This window comes from Vitis vinifera, chromosome 10 (assembly GCF_030704535.1).
Source record: "Vitis vinifera cultivar Pinot Noir 40024 chromosome 10, ASM3070453v1".
Lineage (NCBI taxonomy): Eukaryota > Viridiplantae > Streptophyta > Magnoliopsida > Vitales > Vitaceae > Vitis > Vitis vinifera.
The window spans coordinates 23,464,603-23,485,127 of NC_081814.1; the positions used below are offsets into that span (position 1 = coordinate 23,464,603).

General features: G+C 37.1%; 1 pseudogene; it reads left to right on the top strand.

Annotated features, from left to right (window-relative positions):
* Nucleotides 1-305: 305 nt before the first annotated feature.
* Nucleotides 306-1,325, top strand: LOC104880601 (U-box domain-containing protein 35-like; annotated as a pseudogene).
* The last annotated feature ends 19,200 nt before the right edge of the window (nt 1,326-20,525 follow it).

Here is a 20,525-nt window from a genome sequence, read left to right on the forward strand (position 1 = left end):
ACCTCACCACTCACCTCATGCGATTCGTTTCCTTCTCCTCCATGCATTCATAAAGTCTCATACACATAATGGCCCTCAATGATCTCTACACTCTCACACTATCCCACTTACCCATGTTCAAAGGAATGCATGGCTTCAATACTGAGGATATTAAGGAGTCCTAGAGAGTGCCACGGTGCAGACGTAGGCATTTCCATGCAGTGAACAGCCTGCAAGATGCCCAAGAACGCATCGGTACGTCCGTCTCCACAGTTTTGAAGTGGAGACGAGCCTCCATGATGTGAGCTTGCAAGAGCTTGCTGCTTGGGCAAGGAACCATAATGGGGCCAAGCTTATGGGCTTGAATATCGCGCTCCTCATGTTGATGAGCCATTAGAAGGTGATGCCCATGTGACTCTGGATCTGTCCTCATGGCCAGGTGGTTGCACCCACTCCAAGAACGAAACCAGATAAGACTCCTTGTTGCTGCTATCACTGCCAATCCATTTGATGCATCCTTGTATATGCTTCATGTAGTTCAAGATGGCTAATGGGAGCTTAGAAGACCGGATTTTCAGGCGAGGAGACTCTCCACCTTTGTCTTGGCAGCCGAGGTTCCGAATCGCAGCTGAAATTAGCACTGGACTATTGTTCCCCCACCAGACTAAATCAGAGCCACAAGTGCACCATGACCTAAAACTGGCGAGCATACTGCTGGACCCCAACTACGTGAGCAAGATTAGTGACGTTGGGTTGGTCAGGCTGGTTCCCCTATCTGTAGCTGACAGTGTGACCCAGTATCAGATGACATCAACAGCTGGGAATTTTTGCTATATAGATCCAGAGTATCAGCAAGCAGGCATGCTGGGCATAAAATCTGATGTCTACTCCCTTGGCATCATGCTTCTACAGATAATAACAGCCAAGCCGCCAATGGAGTTGATCCACCTTGTTGAAAGAGCTATCGGAAAAGGTATATTCAAATAGGTACTGGATCCGATTGTGTCTGATTGGCCACTTGAAAGACATTGAGCTTCGCTAAGATAGCCCTCCAGTGTGCAGAATTAAGGCGGAAAGACGGACCTGATCTTGGCAAGGCTGTGTTGCCAGAACTCAACAGAATGGGAGAGTTTTCAGAGGAACATTTGGACCCACAGGCACGACCTGTTTTGCATGGCCGCCTTATGCATGTAACCCAAGGGCCACGTGTCATCTTCCCTTTCCTCCAATCCTCTTTGATTTTGAAAAAGATTTTCCCAAACTTCATTTTGTAAATAATTTCCTAAATTCCGGTTTTTTTTAAATAACTTCAAGTCTCCAAAGCCTTCATCCTTAGAGTTTTTAGGACTCACAATCCCATTTTCAATAAAATTTTGGTTGTCGTTTTCTTTCCGGCAAGCCACTTTTGAATTTTCATGATTTTTAAAATGTTTTAAAATAAACATGAATTTAAATTCCGTAATTCCGAATGATGGAATTTATGGAATTGATTCATGCAAAATAAATGGGCTTTGGTGGGGGCCCAACATCAAATAAAATTCCTTTAAAATAAAAATGAATTTTGAGTGGAGTGTCATGCGTGCTTTTGATGATTTTGTACTCTATTTAGTGACATGTGAGCTATGTTTATGCTCTTTATTTTGCACTAACCCTCTCTCTTGATAGCGCATAGTGGTTCGCTGCTCAGGTACACACTCATTCCTACTCTGTTTAGTCTATGTGCATTTTTTGACTCCCGTATGTGCATGTTTCGCTCTGAGTATTCATTGATTTATTCATCCATTGCCATGTCAGCTTTCATTTTATTAGTAGAGACTCGACCTTAGGGACTTAGAGGGGTGCTACGGTCTTTACCGTACCTTCCCGATAAGTAACCTGACCCCCGAACCCGATCCGGTTTTTCACAGACCACCTTTTCCAAAACAAGGAGTCACACTTAGGGTTTTTCTTTCTTATTTTGTTTACCCTTTAAAAATAAAACAAAAATAAGTGGCGACTCCAAGTCATTTTCAAATAATCAATAAAAACCAAATTTTCAAATAAAAATCGAGCTCGCCATCGAGTGGGAAACGCATTGAGCCGAAATGCGGGGTCCACAAAAACACTTCTCCACAAATTGATAAATCAAAAGGAATTTGTATTTATTGTAGTGAGAAAATAGAAAGAAATCATTGAATAATTTCTAGGTTATGAAATTAGAGAGAGGAAGTGAGCTTTGTCGGTACGAAATCTAGAGTCTGCTAAAACGAGGAAAGAACGAGAGTGTGAAACGGGAAAGTTGAACCTAAAAAACATATAGATATATAAATTTGGAATCTATGAGAGCGGTCAGGCCCTAATCGCTTCCAAAATTAATATATGGTGGCAATACAAATAAATCACCGCATCCATACCGATATCTACAAAAGTGGTTCTCAAAGTGGTTGTCACTACATTAGCACTTTCTCGCCAAGCTTTACCTCCATCCATCCTTTTGACGTGGACAGACTGAGGGTACAACTATATCAGCATGTATGGTCACGTTTTTGGCTTACCCTCTACTAAAGACGTGTGCCTATATGTAGCATTTCTTGCAGTGTTAGTTTGATTGATCCTATGTTATTATGTTTATGTTTTAAAATCATTAACATTAGTTCTTGATTAATCCCATCTTAGTTTAGGTTATTTTTAGAATTTTAATAATTGGTTTAATTGATCCTAAGTTACTTAGTTTCTGTTTTAAAATAATTAATATTAGTTCTTGATTGATCTCATCTTGGTTTATGTGATTTTAGAATTTTAATAATTAGTTTGATTGATCTCATTGTGTTTAGTTTATGTTTTAAAATCATTAATATTAGTTCTTGATTGATATCATCTTAGTTTATGTGTTTTTAGAATTTTAATAATTAGTTTGATTGATCCCATGTTGTTTAGTTTATGTTTTTTAAATTATTAAGGTTAGATCTTGATTGATCCCATCATAGTTTATGTGCTTTTAGAATTTCAGTTGTTAGTTCTTGATTGTTTGATCTTAGTTAGCTTATTTGTTTTAAAAATCTTTAATTAGTTGCTATGAAGACTTCATGTTTAGTTTATTTTTCAAAAGTCATTGGAAAATAATGATGATTAGCCCCTATCTCACCATTTTAGTTTGATTGGTTTATTTTTGTTTTCTTTCTTTCGACTAATTGTTGAAGCACCATGTTTAAGGCATGCACTTAGAGCACTTATAGAATATGTCTTGGCATCTTAGATAGGTCACAAGTAACCTTGTGTGCAACTGCACCTCAGATCTCATACTTAAGACACTTGTGGTTCACTTTGGTTGCTAGGTAGGCTATGCTTTCTTTTATATGTTTTGTTATCTTGAAATAAAATTTCCCTTTTAAGGTTTGTATTATATCTTAGACTTATTATATATATCAAAAAAGAATTCGAAAAAAAAAAAAAAAGCCTTCTCCAAGTGTTTTAAATGAATCTGTTTTTCCAAGTGTCTAAACTCTACCTTATTTTTGACACCTGAAACGTTTTTGTAAATTAGTCATAGCTTGTGGGTTTTTAACTATGTTTGATATTTTTCCTACATTATAGACTCTTCAATAACATTTTGAGATTTGGTTTCACTCAAAAATCAATTTCAAATCTTGTGAATTAATTATATTTTGTGATGCTTATTGTGCTAATCTAAACTTGGACTAATGAATCGTTCTTTGAAATTTAGGATAGTTGTGTAGACCCACATTTTTCACGATGTGTCCCCACTCGATTGACTTTATTTTTATAAAAAAATTTGGAGTCGCCACTTACTTTTATTTATTTATTTATTTATTGAAAATAAGTATAAAACCCCTAAAATGACTCTTGATTTTTGGAAAAGCTATCTGCGAAAATCCCGAGTCTAGGTCCAGGGATCAAATTACCTATCGAGAAGGTACCTTCAAAGATGTAGCACCTCTCTAAGCCCTAAAAAGGTCTCTGCTATAGAGTCGAGGATATTATAGCAATCAGTTGATCAATCAAATGGATACTAAACAAAATAAAGCAAATATGATATAGCAATAGGTAAATCTACTTAAACATGGGAATCAACAAGACCAAAGCGTACCTGACATCCAAGCAAAGCACTTCATAGAATATGAATGCTAGTTTACAAGCAATAATTTTATAGTATTCGCAATGAACATTTTATCCAAACCATGGAACATCACTTCCCAAAATAAGAATTTTAATCCAATAACCTAATCAAATAACATGCTTTATAATAAGAAAATCTAAAAAACAAAGAATTACCACTATCATAGGTGAAAACTTTAAACTCCATAACACAATCAAACAATATAAAATTAAAATGAAACATATTGACATTCAAGAAAGGTTATTATCATGAAGCTAAATATTTGAAATTCTAGAAAAACTTATTTCACATAAAATCAACCTAAAACTAACTACTAGGAATTAAACATCAAAATATTAATCATGAAACTAATTTATTCTATATTTAAGAAAAATCATTTAACACGTAACTGGCTAATTGACATTTTAGAAAAATTATTTTATGTCAACCTAAAACTAAAATTTTCAAATTCCTATTTTCCCACTATCATCCAAAATTAACTAAAACTAAAATTTACAATTTCTAATTTCCACTATCATTCAAAATTCAAAACTAAATTTAAAAAAAAAAATTTCTTTTAAAAAGAAATCTAACTTTCCACGATCATTCAAAGTTAACCAAAACTAAAATTTACAAATTCTATCTTTCTACTATTATTGGAAAATTTATCCAAAACTAAAATTTACAAATTCTATCTTTCTACTATTATTGGAAAATTCATCCAAAACTAAAATTTAGATTTCTAATTTCTCTAATATTGTTCAAAAATTCAAAACTAAGATTTACAGAAATCTTTAACATAAGGGGTCACTTCAACTATATTAACTAAAATTTTGAAAAAACACTCAATCTAAATAAGATGAAGAAAAAAACTAAAGTTAAACAACCTTGAAAATATGAAAACAATAATATGTGATTAACTAGATTGATTAGCTAAATGAAAAAAAAACTCTAGGTGATTTTGGATCAATTTTCTTCTGTGCTTTTATTCTCATCAGTTGCAAATATATATACACAGAGAAGAGATACATCAAGACTCCTAAACAAGGTAAAACTAAACAAGGAAGAAAATATGTACAAATTATAAACACAATTTTTGCCTACCAAAATTAACAGCTTACAAATCAAGGCTTACCAAAAACTTGCCAATCAAGGCTTACCAAAAAAATCATGCGCCCCCCCCCCCCTTTCAAGTTGGTGCATGAGGATTCTGAATGCCCAACTTGCAAAGAAGAAAGTCAAACTGTTGTTTTCCCAAAGCTTTCATAAAAATGTCTGCGAGCTACATGGAAGTATGAACATATTTAGTGTGAATAGCACCATTTTGTATCTCATCACGTACAAAGTGGCAATCAACTTCAATATGCTTTGTTCGTTCGTGAAAAACGGGATTAGCTGCTATGTGTAAAGCTGCCTGACTATCACAGTACAAATGCATAGGGTTAGAATGCATCACACCAAGGGTAGACAACAAACCTTTCAACCATTTCAATTCACAAGTTGTGGTTGCCATGGACCTATATTCCGCTTCAACCGAAGAGCGAGATACCGTATGTTGCTTCTTGGTCTTCCAAGAGAATGGTGAATTACCTAAAAGAATAAAATAACCAGTTAAAGATCATCATGTTAAAGGACAACTGGCCCAATCTGAGTCACAATAAGCATACAGTTCTAGGTCGCAATCAGAACGCAAAAGAATACCTTGTCTCGAATTGCCTTTCAAATATCGAACAACTCTCAAAGCTACTTCTCAATGTTCATCCTTCGGTTGCTGCATGAACTGAGCAAGCATATGCACACAATAAGACAGTTCTGGTCGGGAAATTGTCAGGTAGATGAGCCAACCCACCAGGCATCTGTATTATCCAGGATCACGTAAATCAGAATTCGCAACAAGTGCTAATTTATGGTTTTGTTCAAGAGGAGTTCCAGCCGGCTTGGCTCCAAACAGCCTAGCCTCAGAGATGATGTCCAGTATATACTTGCATTGACATAAGAAGATACCATCTGAGTTCCTCGCAACTTCAATCCCCAAAAAACATTTTAATTTTCCTAGATCCTTCATATGAAAACACCAACTCAAATAATCTTTGAACTGTTGCACAGTTGTTCCATCATTTCCAGATATAATTAGATCATCAACATAGACAAGAACATTGAGTTGAATGTGTTGAGCTTCATAAGTAAATAATGAGTAATCAGAATATGACTGCTTAAATCCATAACTTGTCAGCGCTGCTGCTAACTTGCCAAACCAGCACTTGGGTGCCTGTCGCAGACCATATAATGACTTTCGAAGTCTATAGACTTTACCAAGTGTTGGAGACGCAAAACCAGGCAGCATCTGCATATATACCTCTTCATCTAACTCACCGTGCAGGAAGGCATTATGTACATCCATTTGATGCAATTCCCAACCCTTTGTAGCTGCAACAGCAAGAAACGTTTGCACTGTGACCATCTTTGCTGTTGGGGCAAAAGTCTCATTGTAATCTATGCCTTCGACTTGTTTGTTTCCAAGAATCACTAAGCGCGCCTTGTATCTCTCGATGCTTCCATCAGAATTATATTTAATCTTGTAGACCCATTTGCTCCTGATTACTTTCTTCCCAGGAGGCAAGTCTTCTACTGTTCATGTTCCGTTGTCTTCAAGAGCCTGTATCTCCTTTCTCATTGTCTTTCTCCAACATTCATCTTTTATTGCCTCAGCATAAGTGCTTGGTTCACACCCTATGGTAACAATTGCTAGAAAGAACCGATGTTGTGCAGAAAATTTATCATAATTCACATAATGTGCTAAATGATAGGATATACCTAAGGATTTTAACTGGAACGATGAACTCGTTAAGGGGCCTACTTGAATGGTATGTGTTACATAGTCTTTCAACCGAACAGAAGGTTGCTTAACCCTTTTTCCCTTGCCAAACTATTCCTCAAACACCATAGGTCTTGACACGTTGGTGTCCCTCCTGTCTCCTACTTCAGTATTCCCATCAGTAGCCATCTCCATATTATGACCCATCTCAACATCAATCTCGTGCTCTACATCTGAGACAGAAGCTAGTTGCTCCTCCATGTCATTCTGCATATACGGGTCCTCATTATATGTAGAGTAATCCACGACTCTATTCTCGGTCAAGGAAGAGTTAACAGCATTGTTGAAGTACGAAAATCCTGCTTTAACAAAGATTACATCCCTTGAAACAAAATATTCACCGCTTTCCAAGTCATATAACCGCCAACCTTTCTTTCCAAACGGATACCCAACAAAAATACATTTTCGGCTCCGACTAGCAAATTTGTCTTTATCCCAATTCTGGTCATGGGCATAGCACAAACACCCAAAAGTTCGAATGTGCTTATAGGAGGGGGTTTGTCCGTATAAGATCTCATATGGTGTCTTACCATCCAATAAAACAGATGGTATCCTGTTAATTAGATATCCAACTATAAGAACACATTCACCCCAAAATTCAATAGGTAAATGTGCTTGAAATCACAGGGCTCTCGCTACATTGAGAATATGACGATGCTTTCTCTCTACACGCCTATTCTGTTGTGGCATCCTGACACACGAAGTTTGATGTAAAATTCCATGTTCAGCAAAATATTTTTTCAAACACATAAACTCGGTACCATTATCACTCTTAACAATTTTCACATTTTTTTCAAATTGTCGTCTCACCATTACGATGAAATTTTTAAGAACACAAGCAACCTCATCTTTTCTATTCAACAAATATATCCACACCACACGTGAACAGTCATCAACGATTGTCAAGAAATAAATACCTCCACAAGAAGCAGGAATCCTATAAGTTCCCCATAAATCACAATGAATCAGGTCAAAACATTCTTTAGCTTTATTATCACTAGAAAAGAACACTTCTCTGGTTTGTTGAGCTCTAAAACAAATATCACAAAACTTATTCTTCACACCATCATTTCTACCAACACTATCAACTTCATAATTTAAATCTACTACCCTAGAAGAGGAATGACCCATTCTTCTATGCTAGAGCTCATAAGACGCAATGAGGCATAGTAGGAAACTCTTAAAGAATGGAGGCTTATATTGCTTAAAGGAAGCTTTACAAGTGCTTTGAAACTCACTTGCTTGGTTGGTTAGGTTTTTGGGAGGTTTTGGGTGGTGCCTTGGCCAAATGAGGCCTTTACCTATTAATAGACACCTTAGGAAGTCTATAGAACCTTGGAGGGTTCTTTACAAATCAAGAATAATCTAGAAGCTCCTACACTAGTCTATATACAAGGGTATGTACAAGATGACTTTGGAAGATTCTAGAACACCTCACACTATTCCAATACTCTCTTAGCCAAGTGTAGAGATGTGTGGACATCTCTAGCCCTTTCTAGAAGCTTCCATACTCTTCCACTTTGTAGCTAAGTGTAGATGTCTCCAGGAGTCTCTAAAAGCTTCCCACCTCCTATATAAGCCCATGGGGAGGGTCATTTAAAGTATCTTGTGACACTAAGGTTACTTAAATGAAGATTCAGAAGCATGATCAGTCTAAGAACTTTTTCCAAACAAAGTCAACAACTCTACCTGCATGTGTTTAATCTAGAATCTAGAGTGAATCAATTGAAACTGTGTGTGCATCGCTTATAGCCTAGAAAGTACCTCTATTGAATAATGGTATGCTTGGAGTCCTTTACTTTAATATCATATTGCTTCCATTGGGAAGTAGTTCTCTCTTAAACCTTTCAGAGAAGGCCTCAATTTCACCAATACCCATGACATAATTGCCAAGATGGGTTTCCCTATCCTCATGTTTAGCTTGGGTTATAAGTTCTCTTTCAACAAGAATTTTCAGGTTGGTTTCTTTCGCAATAGTTTATGGGGGGCCTATCATGCAGATTGCATGTACATGGGGGGAAACTGGATTAATGGAGTTCCGTAAGTGGGTTTTGATCTCATAGGTGTTGTACTGAGCTTTCTCTCACTTGCCTTATGGGCATGTTGCATTGCTTGTCTCTAAATTGATATATAAAGCAAGAGCACTCATCTAAAAAGAATAAAATTCAACAAAACCCACACACACACTCCTCTCATCACTTATTTATTAAGATTTATTGTTTTCTAAGACTTGAAAGTTAGTTTGTCAACCCAACAGTCTTACTATGGAAAAGAAGAATAACCCAGCATCATTTGGGTTGCTCTACTACCGCCATAATTCTTTCTCAATATTTTCTACAAGGCAAGGTATTTACATGTTAATTGCTACCAACAATGTGAGTTTGATTGATCTATGTGGGGCTTTGGATCAGTAGTAGGTTCTAAGATGGGGAGCATACTAGCAAAAGGAGTGATAGACCTCACTATGAACATTCATGAAAGGGTGCAAAATCAAGGAAACAAAGCCCTGGAGGAATAAAGAAGAAGAAAAATTAATAAAAGATGTTCAAACCAGTCACATTTCATCATCTCTTCAACGGGATTAGCATAAATAAATAAAGGACCTAGAAGTGGGTTTAATAGACACTAGAATGTGATCCCAAGACATCATGTAATAGAGTTGAACTTAAATTCATGCAGGTATCCAGAAAAAACCATGTAAACAATAAACGATACCACACTAGAGAGAATCCATACACAAACCATAATAATAATAAAAGCATTCTAGCATTGATACGCAAATCTGGAAGGTTGAAAGGTGGTATGAGAAGTCACAATGATCATACCTAGGAGTTCTTTGTTCTTCCAAAACCAGCGTTTTCTCCTTCTTTCACTATCTCTTCTTCTTAAGCAAGATGTTCCTTTCTTCTTTCTTCTCTTCTCCTTTCAGTCTCTCATCCTATCCTATTCCAGAATTCTTTTTTTTCTTTTTTCCTTTTCTGTTAAAAAAAAAAAACCATTTTTTCTTCAAGCTTCTCCATGTCTTTTCTTATATCAGAATCTCTTCTCTACCTCCTCATTCCTTCCTAAAAAAAGAAATCTCCCCCAGTCCACCTTCATAAATCCTCTTAACACTTTCCCAAATTTTTCTTTTTCAAAACACTTCCCCATGTGGCAGCTTGCATATCTATCGTCGGCTCTTCAATTCTTCTCTTAATGCATGTGTCAATCATTTTTTTTATCATTTTAATTCAGCCAAATATATATATCATGATCTCCACCACACCAAATCCTCATGGTTGCCACTCACTATCATCAAATCCTATTTTTTTTATTCTTTGGTTCAAACATCATATATTTGCATCATGCATAATTTTCCACATACGACCACTATGAATCCCCATTGACTTTTACTTTAAAAAAGAAAAAAATAACCAATAAATTCCATTTACATACATACCATTATATATATTATATTGACACATTTTTTAATAATAATAATAACTTACCAAAAATCTATTCATTAAAAAAATATATACATTGAAACATTTCAAAAAAATTAATTTACCAAAATAATAATAATAATAACAATAATAACAATAATAACAATAACAATAATAACAATAACAATAACAATAACAATAATAATAATTAATTAATAAATAAAATAAAATAAAAATTACCTTACCAAAATTCAAGTTAAAATGAATATGTATCTAAATTAACTAATTTGAAGTGCACCTACAATGCAACCAAGTGGACTAAGTTAAAGTGTAACTAAGTGGATTGGAATGATCTAAAGTGTGACTAAGTGAGTTTGGGTAAAAGATGCTTAGGTGTGCCTAAGTGGGTCTAAGCATGTCTAAATGGGTCAGGTGTGTTTGAATGAGTTAGCGTCTATGTGACCTAAACTAGGTGTGAAGAGTAGCCAAGGTCATAGTGAGGGTCCTTATGAGCCCCTTTGCAAAAGGGTCCTCGAAGATGGCTTAGAAAAAGAAGTTGTATGAGTGTCAATGGTTTACCAAGGAACGATCACAAGTTAAAAGGGAAACACAGGGTAGAAACCAGCATTACATGTGCTAAGAGGACAAAATGGAGGGTCTACAAATATGCCCATCTTCGGTAAAGATCATGAGTGTAAGGAATATGAGTGGAAACACGAGTAATGAGTGGAATGAAATGAACTATACTGAAAACTAAAAAAGACCAAAAAAAATTATCTTAGCACATGATGCAATAAACTCTAAGATAAACCAAATACAAGGGAAGAAATGCCCTAAATAAGAGGTTTATAAGAAATCCAAGCAATGAACTGATAGACATGATGAATATGATGAAACGATGGGAACAAAGAGTGGAAACTAACATCTTCGAATACTATGAAACTATGACTCTGAATGCCAAGAATGGGAAAATGAATGGCTATGAATGCCTAACAAGGAAAGTGGCTCTGAACGCCTAACTAATGGGATGACTCTGAACGCATATGGCTTTGAACACCTATCTTAAATTGGTGGCTTTGAACACCTATGGAAATGGTGGCTCTGAACGCCTATGCAAATGATGGCTCTAAATGCCTATGGCTTCGAACGCCTATCTGAAAGTGGTGGCTCTAAACACCTATGAACGAAATGGCTCTAAATGCCTATGGAGGGATGGCTTTGAACACCCATCTAAGAAGGTGGCTCTGAATGTCTATGGCTATAAACGCCTATGGATTTGAATGCCTATGAAGGGATGGATCTGAATGCCTATCTAAATGGTGGCTCTGAATGCTTATGCAAATGGTGGCTCTGAACTCCTATGCAAACGGTGGCTCTGAACACCTATGCAAATGGTGGCTCTAAACGCCTGTGAAAATGGTGGCTCTAAACACCTATGCAAATGATAGCTTTGACTACTTATGGAAATGGTGGCTTTGAATGCCTATGCAAATGGTGGCTCTAAATGCCTATGCAAATGATGGCTTTAAAGGCTTATGCAAATGATGGCTCTAAACACCTATGAAAATAGTGGCTCTGAACGCTTATGAAAATGATGGCTCTGAACACCTATGCTAATGAAAGTGGTGGCTTTGAACGCCTATGAAAATGGTGGCTTTGAACACCTATGCAAATGGTGCTCTAAACACCTATGGAAATGGTGGCTCTAAACGCCTATGCAAATGGTGGCTCTGAACGCCTATGCAAATGGTAGCTCTAAACACCTATGCAAATGATGGCTCTGAACGCCAATGGAAATGGTGGCTCTAAACGCTTATGGAAATGGTGGCTTTGAACGCCTATGCAAATGGTGGCTCTGAAAGCCTATGCAAATGATGGCTTTGAACACCTATGGAAATGGTGGCTCTGAATGCCTACGGAAATGGTGGCCTTGAATGCCTATGAAAATGATGGCTCCAAACGCCTATGATAATGAAAGTGGTGACTCTGAACACCTATGCAAATTATGGTTCTAAACGCCTCTATTAATGGTGGCTCTAAATGCCTATTAAAATGGTGGCTCTGAACACCTATGCAAATGGTGGCTCTGAACGCCTATGCAAATGGTGGCTCTAAACGCCTATGTAAATGATGACTCTAAATGCCTATAGAAATGGTGGCTCTAAACACCTATGTAAATGATGGCTCTGAACGCCTATGGAAATGGTGGCTCTGAACGCCTATGAAAATGATGGCTCTTAATGTCTATGCTAATGAAAGTGGTAGTTCTGAACACCTATGCAAATGATGGCTCTGAACACCTATGCAAATGGCTCTAAACACCTAACTAAAAAAAAATGATAGCTTCGAATACCTATCTGAGGAAGGATGGCTCTAAACGCCTATTTGGAGAAATGGTAATAAAAAATTCAATAATCTTAACACAGGGGATATGCCTCAGTGTGATAACCCACAAACGTCAAAACCTAGACTAAGTAATGATAGAGTTTGACCAAAACCTAATAATCTTAAAGAAAGGGGTATACCCCAGTATCAAAGGTGCATCAAGCTACTAGGATGTTCAATAAAACAAGCAACAACATATATTATAGTGAAAAGGAAACAATGCATCATAATAAAGGTCCTAATAAGTATAAACATAAATCTCTTTATATCTCAAATAAATTCCTTGTCAATTGATTTAAAACATAAAGCTCAATAGATGTACATCATAGTTCGACAGGAGAACGACTATGGCGAAAACAAATCATCTCATAAACACTCATCTAAGGATTAAATTGATACTTTCTAGGTGAAATCTAATGTGATTTGTCTTTGTCTCAAATAAAGTCACATGAAATTGGTCATGATATCACAAACCATGAGAAACCTGAGGAATACGCTTAAATCACAAACTAAACTGGCTACAAAAGTAATGACTAATCATGGAGAAGCCAATCCCCTACGTAGAATGAGGAATCATAAATACAAAAAACTATCCATCTCATCAAAGTGGGGAATATGCCTTAGTATAACAAATGGTGCTCATATGAAGTAAGCAAACAATACTAACCATTTGCCCATGCACTACTGCCCCAATTAGATCTCCTCAACGAGAGAGGGCTATGCCCCAGTATGGCACTTGATGTTAAATCCTAAGAGGAATGAACACTACTAATTATCCATTTGTGCATCCAATAGTCGTGCAAATCTCAACGTCCCAAGGGAAAGATTTCATGCCCATATAATGATGACCCAAAGTGATAAGCCAAAGCTATGACAAAATAGATGTAAGGCGTATGAAAAAGGTCTATCATTACCAATCAAGAATCTCTATAAATCATGGATATAGGAGCCATGCAAACCAATGACAACTAGGAAAATCCCATGATGAGGGTAATATGCCCTAGTATAGGCATCTAGTGTGTCAAAGAGACAAAACTAATATCGACAAATGAATACTATCTTCGTAATCAGATCCTGTCAAACATCATCATACCAAATGGAAAAGAAACCAACTGTCACTCGAAGCATATTCCATGAGAGAAAGCACGACAACACCCATACTTCAACCAATCACTAAAACCTGCCTAACTGAAGGTTGTCGAAGATAATGTCTGATCTCACGGCCTTAGGGTGGTCTTATGACACGGACCGTAATGTAGGCCTAGGGTAATAGGGTGAAAGAAATGAAGGGAAACTAAGCTCAAGTACCTAGTGATCAAACCCAATACCCTCTTGTATAAGATGTGATGTGCAGAATAATCTCGTGAGCCAACGAACTCGATAGCAAACAACAAAAGTGTCAATGATGAAATATAAGAGAAAAGATAAATAGCCAAGTTGTCAATGTAGTATGCGATGGATATGGAGAAGGTAATAAATCAAAGATGTGTATCATTGTAAGAAAGGAATAAATATGGAATGACCAACATGAAAAGAGATGATGGGAAACGAAAGAGAGAAGCGAGAAAGTGCAAAGAATGATGACCAACACATATTAGTACAACTAAGGAAAATCATATCAACAAAGATAGATGGTAGTGAAGACAGCGATCTAGAGACCCTAGTGATAGGTTACTCAATCCTCACACCCAATGTATATCAACCCTAATCCATGAAGCGAATGATCTCATAAAACTCTCACCAAACTCTTCTTACTCTGAAAACATAACATAAATATCACAAGGAGTGGGATGCTCTCAAGAGGCTCACATATGAGCTCAATGATAGATAACCCAATGACCAACACTTAAATATCAATGAATGCTTAGTGGAATACGCTACTATAAACAAACTTATCACTGCACTTATATATATATATATATATATATATATATATATATGAGAACACTAGTATCAACAAACCGAAACTCCACTAAGCAAACAATAGAAATGAATAAACTCTCCCCAATCACCAATGAAAATATGAATCATACACAGACCACAGAAGTATGCCAACTTCAATCACTGACATGTGTATAAAACACTAACCCTGAGTTCATCTCTCAAGCTAAGGTATCCAGATCAAAGTCAACAGGTGGAATGAAGGGTGTGACATGACTACCTTGATGCACTAAAAATGTGAAAAGTCATCAATTAGAAGAAATAAAGAGAGTGAGATGAAGCAAGAGAAGATAAAACACGAAAATAGATGGAAAATGAACACTAATAAAACATAATAGGAGTGGGATAGTAATAGGATGGTAACAATAAGAAAGAAATATATCAAAGAGTTCAAAACTCGCGAGACTATCCGAGTAAAACATGCATACACAACTAAGGGCCCCTACCCAGGTGATGAAAGGTAAGTAGAGTTATAAGAAAGAAATGTTATAATGTACCTAATGAGGCTCAAAGGGTTAGCTATGGATTATGTGTGAAATAGGTGTGATAAGGTATGAGACTAATCGAAATGATGGCCACCCATCTTTCGACCATGATCTCAAACGTAATACTTCTTCAGCTGATCTGTGTTGGTCAATTTTGAAAATTGGTTTCCATCTAAGTCAGTCAACCATGCAACCCCTTATGGAGTCAACTCTCGAATAACATAAGGTCCACTCCAATTAGGTCTCAACTTTCCTCTAGGGTCTTCAATCAAACCTCTAAGAATCCTCAAAACCAAATCTCCTTTATGTAATGACCTAGACCTAACCCATTTCTTGAAAGCACCAGCCATCTTCCTATTATAAGCCTGAATATGATCTACAACTCTCAACCTTCTTTCTTCTAAAAGGTTAAGTTGATTAAATCAAGCCTGAGCCCACTCTGCCTCAAAAACCTACTGCTCAAAGGCCACTCTCAATGAACCCATTTCTACCTTAACGGGTAAAACTACCTTCATACTGCGCACCAAAGAGTAAGGTGTGGCTACTATAGAGGTGCGAAAAGAAGTATGATATGCTTATAAAGCAAAAGAAAGCTTCTCCGACCAATCTCAAGAAGTCTCAACCATCTTTATCAGGATCCTTTTTATATTCTTATTTGAAGCCTCTACCACCCCATTAGTTTGTGACCTGTATGTAGATTATTTATGATGCTGAATATCATATTTTTGTAACAAAGTCTCAACTTCAGCTCTAAAGTGTGCTCCCCTATCTAAAATCAACTCATGAGAAATTCCGTAATGGCAGATAATATATGACCTGATGAAATTAGCAACTCTGGTGAATGTCAACTTCGCATATGATGCAGCCTCTATCCACATAGTGAAATAATCTATGGCTTCCAAGATGAACTCATGGCCACTGGAAGATTTCAACGAGATCTTTCCAATGATATCAATACCCCATACTGAGAATGGTCATGGTGATGTCAAAGCATGAAACTCTAAGGGCGATACATGATTAAAATCTCCATGCATCTGACATTCTAGGAATTTTTTAATAAACTGACAACAATCAGTCTCCATAGTCAATTAGAAGTATCCCAATCTCATAATCTTACTTGCTAACATGTGTCCACTCATATACAGACCATAAACTCCTACATGAACCTCTCTCATCACTTGATCCAAACATAAGAGAAGTATACCATCGACCAATTGTCCGTATAAAGTCTCTCCACATATCACAAATCTAGTGGCTAACTGTTTCAATGTTCTCCTATCATTGGTTGTCACAACCTCGGGGTATGTGCCAAATCTGAGAAACTGATTAATGTCATGAAACCATGGTAGGTTATCTTGGTCCTCTGTCTTATCAATCAAGTGACAATAAGCGGGTGCAAATCTTGTCTCAATCAACAAGGGATGAACTACCACATTAATTGGTATGTCAACTGTAGAAGCTAAGGTAGTTAAGTCATCAATAAACTAATTTTGTGCTCTATGGAGATGAATGTATTTTAACTCCTCAAATTGTTCAATCAATAACTCTAGATAGCCATGGTATGGCTTTAGCTTCACATTTCTAGTCTTCCAGTCACCCTGAACCTATTTGAGTACTAGATTGAAACTACCAAATATATCCATCTGTGTGATGCCAAGCTCTAAGGCAATCCCTAGATCGAGGATACATGCTTCATACTCAATAACATTATTTGTGGCGGGATGGTAATCAGAAAATGTTAAACGAACATATCTCAAAATGTGATCACCTTGTGGGATGCCAATAGAACACATATCCCATACCCCAAATGATTAGTTACACCATCACAGTACATGCGCCAACCTGATAAACTAGTTATAGCGACAAACTCCTCATCTGAAAAATCATCATCAACTGGTCTACTCTCGGATTTTGGTAAGAACGCTAAATGATCTGCAATAACGCTTCTCTTAATGGATTTCCAAGAGATGTACTGAATGTCAAACTCTGTAAGAAGCACAAGCCATCTCATCAATCTACCAACCAAAGCAAGCCTATCAAACAAGCATCTCAAAGGATCAAGACAGGAAATCAAGTGCACTAAATACTCTGTCATGTAATGCCTCATCTCCTGATGGCCCAAACCAGTGCCAAGTGGAGGCATTCAATCACAACATACCTCATCTCATACTCTAACATCCTCTTACTCAAATAGTAGATAGCATGTTTTTTCCTTGAATCATCAAGCTGAGCTAACATGCATCTTAAAGCTATGTCTGAAACTGACAAGTACAAGATTAGTGAGCATCCCGGTATAGGAGGCACTAAAACTAAAAGGGAAATGAGATACTCCTTAATTCTTTCAAAAACATGCTAGCAATCATCATTCCAGACTGTAGGTTTATTCTTTCTCAAAAGGTGGAAGATAGGCTCACATATATTTGTCAATCTGGCAATAAAGTAACTAATATACTATAATCTACCCAGAAAACCCTTGACCTCTTTCTCAGTCTTGGGCACGGGCATGTCAAGTATGGCTTTAATCTTATCGGGATCAACCTCTATGCCTTGCTCACAGACCATATAGCTTAGTAACTTCCCAGAAAACACACCGAATGTGCACTTTTTGGGGTTCAGTCTCAACTTAAATTTCCTGATCCTCTAAAAGAATCTCTCTAAAGCTGCCAAATGGTCTGCCCTATCACGAGACCTTACTATCATGTCGTCAACATACACCTCAACATTCCTATGCATCATGTCATGAAATAAAGTAGTGGCGGCTCGTTGATAAGTGGCTCATGCATTTTTCAATCCAAATGGCATGACTTTGTAACAATAGGTACCTCACTCAGTGATGAAAGCAGTTTTCTCCCTATCATTTGGAGCCATCAGAATCTAATTATATACAAAAAAATTCATCCATAAAAGATAACATCGAGTAGCCTGCAGTGTTGTCTACTAATAAATCAATGTGGGGGAAAAAGAAATCATCCTTAGGACTGGCCTTATTAAGGTCTCTAAAATCAACACAAACCCCTAACCTTACCGTCTTTTTTAGGAACACGAACAACGTCATCCAACCACTCAGGGTACTCAACTACTGATAGAAATCCTACACTGAGTTTTTTTTTTAATCTCCTCCTTAACTTGTAAACTCCATCATGGGTGCAATCATCTTAACTTCTCCTAAACCAGTCTAGAATGTGGCAAAATGGGCAGAAGATGTTAAACTATAGAGGAATCAAGGCTTGGCATGTCCTCATACGACCATGCAAAGACATCCAAGTATGATCTAAGTAGATGGATGAGGATATCCTTCTCATTAATGGATAAGGGTGATCTAATTTTCAATTCTCTAGGCTGGTTAGCTGTACTGAAATCAACAATCTCAACATCCTCTACTATAGGGGTAGCCTTCTCATCTTAATCATGTTGTGCAATCTCATCATCTATATCAAGTATCTATGAAGTCGGTGAATAAGGTGCAACTAAAGAAACATCTTCACAAGAGACAGATGAATACTCGTAACTGCTCAAATCCATAACTGAATCATCAGAAACATAGTCGGAGTAGGTGATAAATCCCGATAGAATGTCAAATGAAAGAGGAGGGTCCACAGAGTCAAACGCTCCCTCAACTAAGCTAACAATGCCCTCATACATATCAATAATAGGAATAACAAAAGCAGGAAGCTCAGGAGTAGGGACAATTTGATCCGCCTCAACAATCTAGATAACAAATACTCTAAAAAGCTCTAATGGCGAGAAAGACTTGCATTGAATTGCATCAAGGAACTAATTGATACCTAACATGTCCATCTCATCACAATACTCATCATGAGGAACTACTCCATCAATCATATCTGTAGGCTCAATGACTATCCCTTAATCAATAGTCTCCTCTAGGAAGCACAAGAAGAATAAGTTGGCTCGATCCAGAGATTGTGAAGCTATCGTCACAAAAACTAACGCACTAAGGGTCTCATCACCCATCAGTATCTAATGAAGCATATGTTGAAGCTCATCCACTATACTATCCTCAATGCATATTTTCTTAACATGAGGTTGAATCTCCGATCCCCTGACAAAGTAATCGGCCAAGCTGAAAATGTAAGGGCGAACAAGATAATCAAATGAGATGCCAGACAATCAAGCCCTCACCCTATCATTGCGCAAGCACGCTATGTAATGAACATCATCCTTTAAAGGGGTGAAACCAAGTCTAAAAGGAGTATCATGATCAATGGCAATCACAAACTCAGTAAATCCATGTTGGCGTAGTCCTAACCCAAAACCAGTTAGAAAGGACATGTATCTCATCTAATCAAGAACAAGGATATTGCTATGTTAATCAAATTACATGGCCACAAAATCTCTACAGAAATCTTGAATGTCAAGGGTCTGTACCTCATCAAATGTGAATCTTGTCAAAAAAAAATATCATCATCACTGTAACTAATCTGCAATAATGGCTCAGATGATGAAATCACATCCCTAGTAGACTATATTGTAATGACTTTCCCATCATGGATAAACTTCACCTTCTGATGAAGGGAAAATAGAATAGCTCCAGCCTGGTAAATCCAAGGTCAGCCCAAAAGCAAGTTAAAGGATGCAGGAATCCTCAAAATCTGGAACAATATAGAGAATGTGCTCAGACCAATCAAAAAACCTATGATCAAGGTGCCCATGGCCTCCCTCTGAGTGCAGTCATAAGCTTTAACTGTCTATGTGGAAGGACCAAAATCTGAGGGTGCAAAGTCGAGGGCTACAGTAGTGGCTAATGGGCAAACATTGAATGCAGATCCATTGTCCAATAAGACGGACATGACTTTGTAGCCTAACAAATAACTGAAATATAGAGAAAGCGAGTATGATCAGAACCCTTTGGTGGTAAATCATCAATAGAAAACACAATTCAGGTGGCCCTATCAATTGTCATCATATGAATGAATCCTTTTAGAGTAGTAGAGGTCTCAACACGTATCTGACTCAAAGCTCGAATAAGTGCATCTCTATCAGTACTAGAAGAAGCCAATAAACTCCAAATAGATATTCGAGCCTGGGTACTCTGCAACTGTCTCAACATTTCATAATTCCCTTTCCTAACCTCCTCGCGAGAGTCCGTACCACCAAATGGTCTGGTAATCGGAGGTGTAGCCCGAGTTATACTCCTACTACGAGTCAGAACCTGTACATCCACATTAATGTCCTTAAGTCATAGAATAAACGGAGCAAATGCGTCCCTATGCTTGATATCTGATGGCGTAGAAGGAATCAACTATAATGACGTTCTATTCGGGATCAAACTAAATGGTGTAAGGACCAAAAAATCTAACGTAACTCCTACAATCTCATAACCA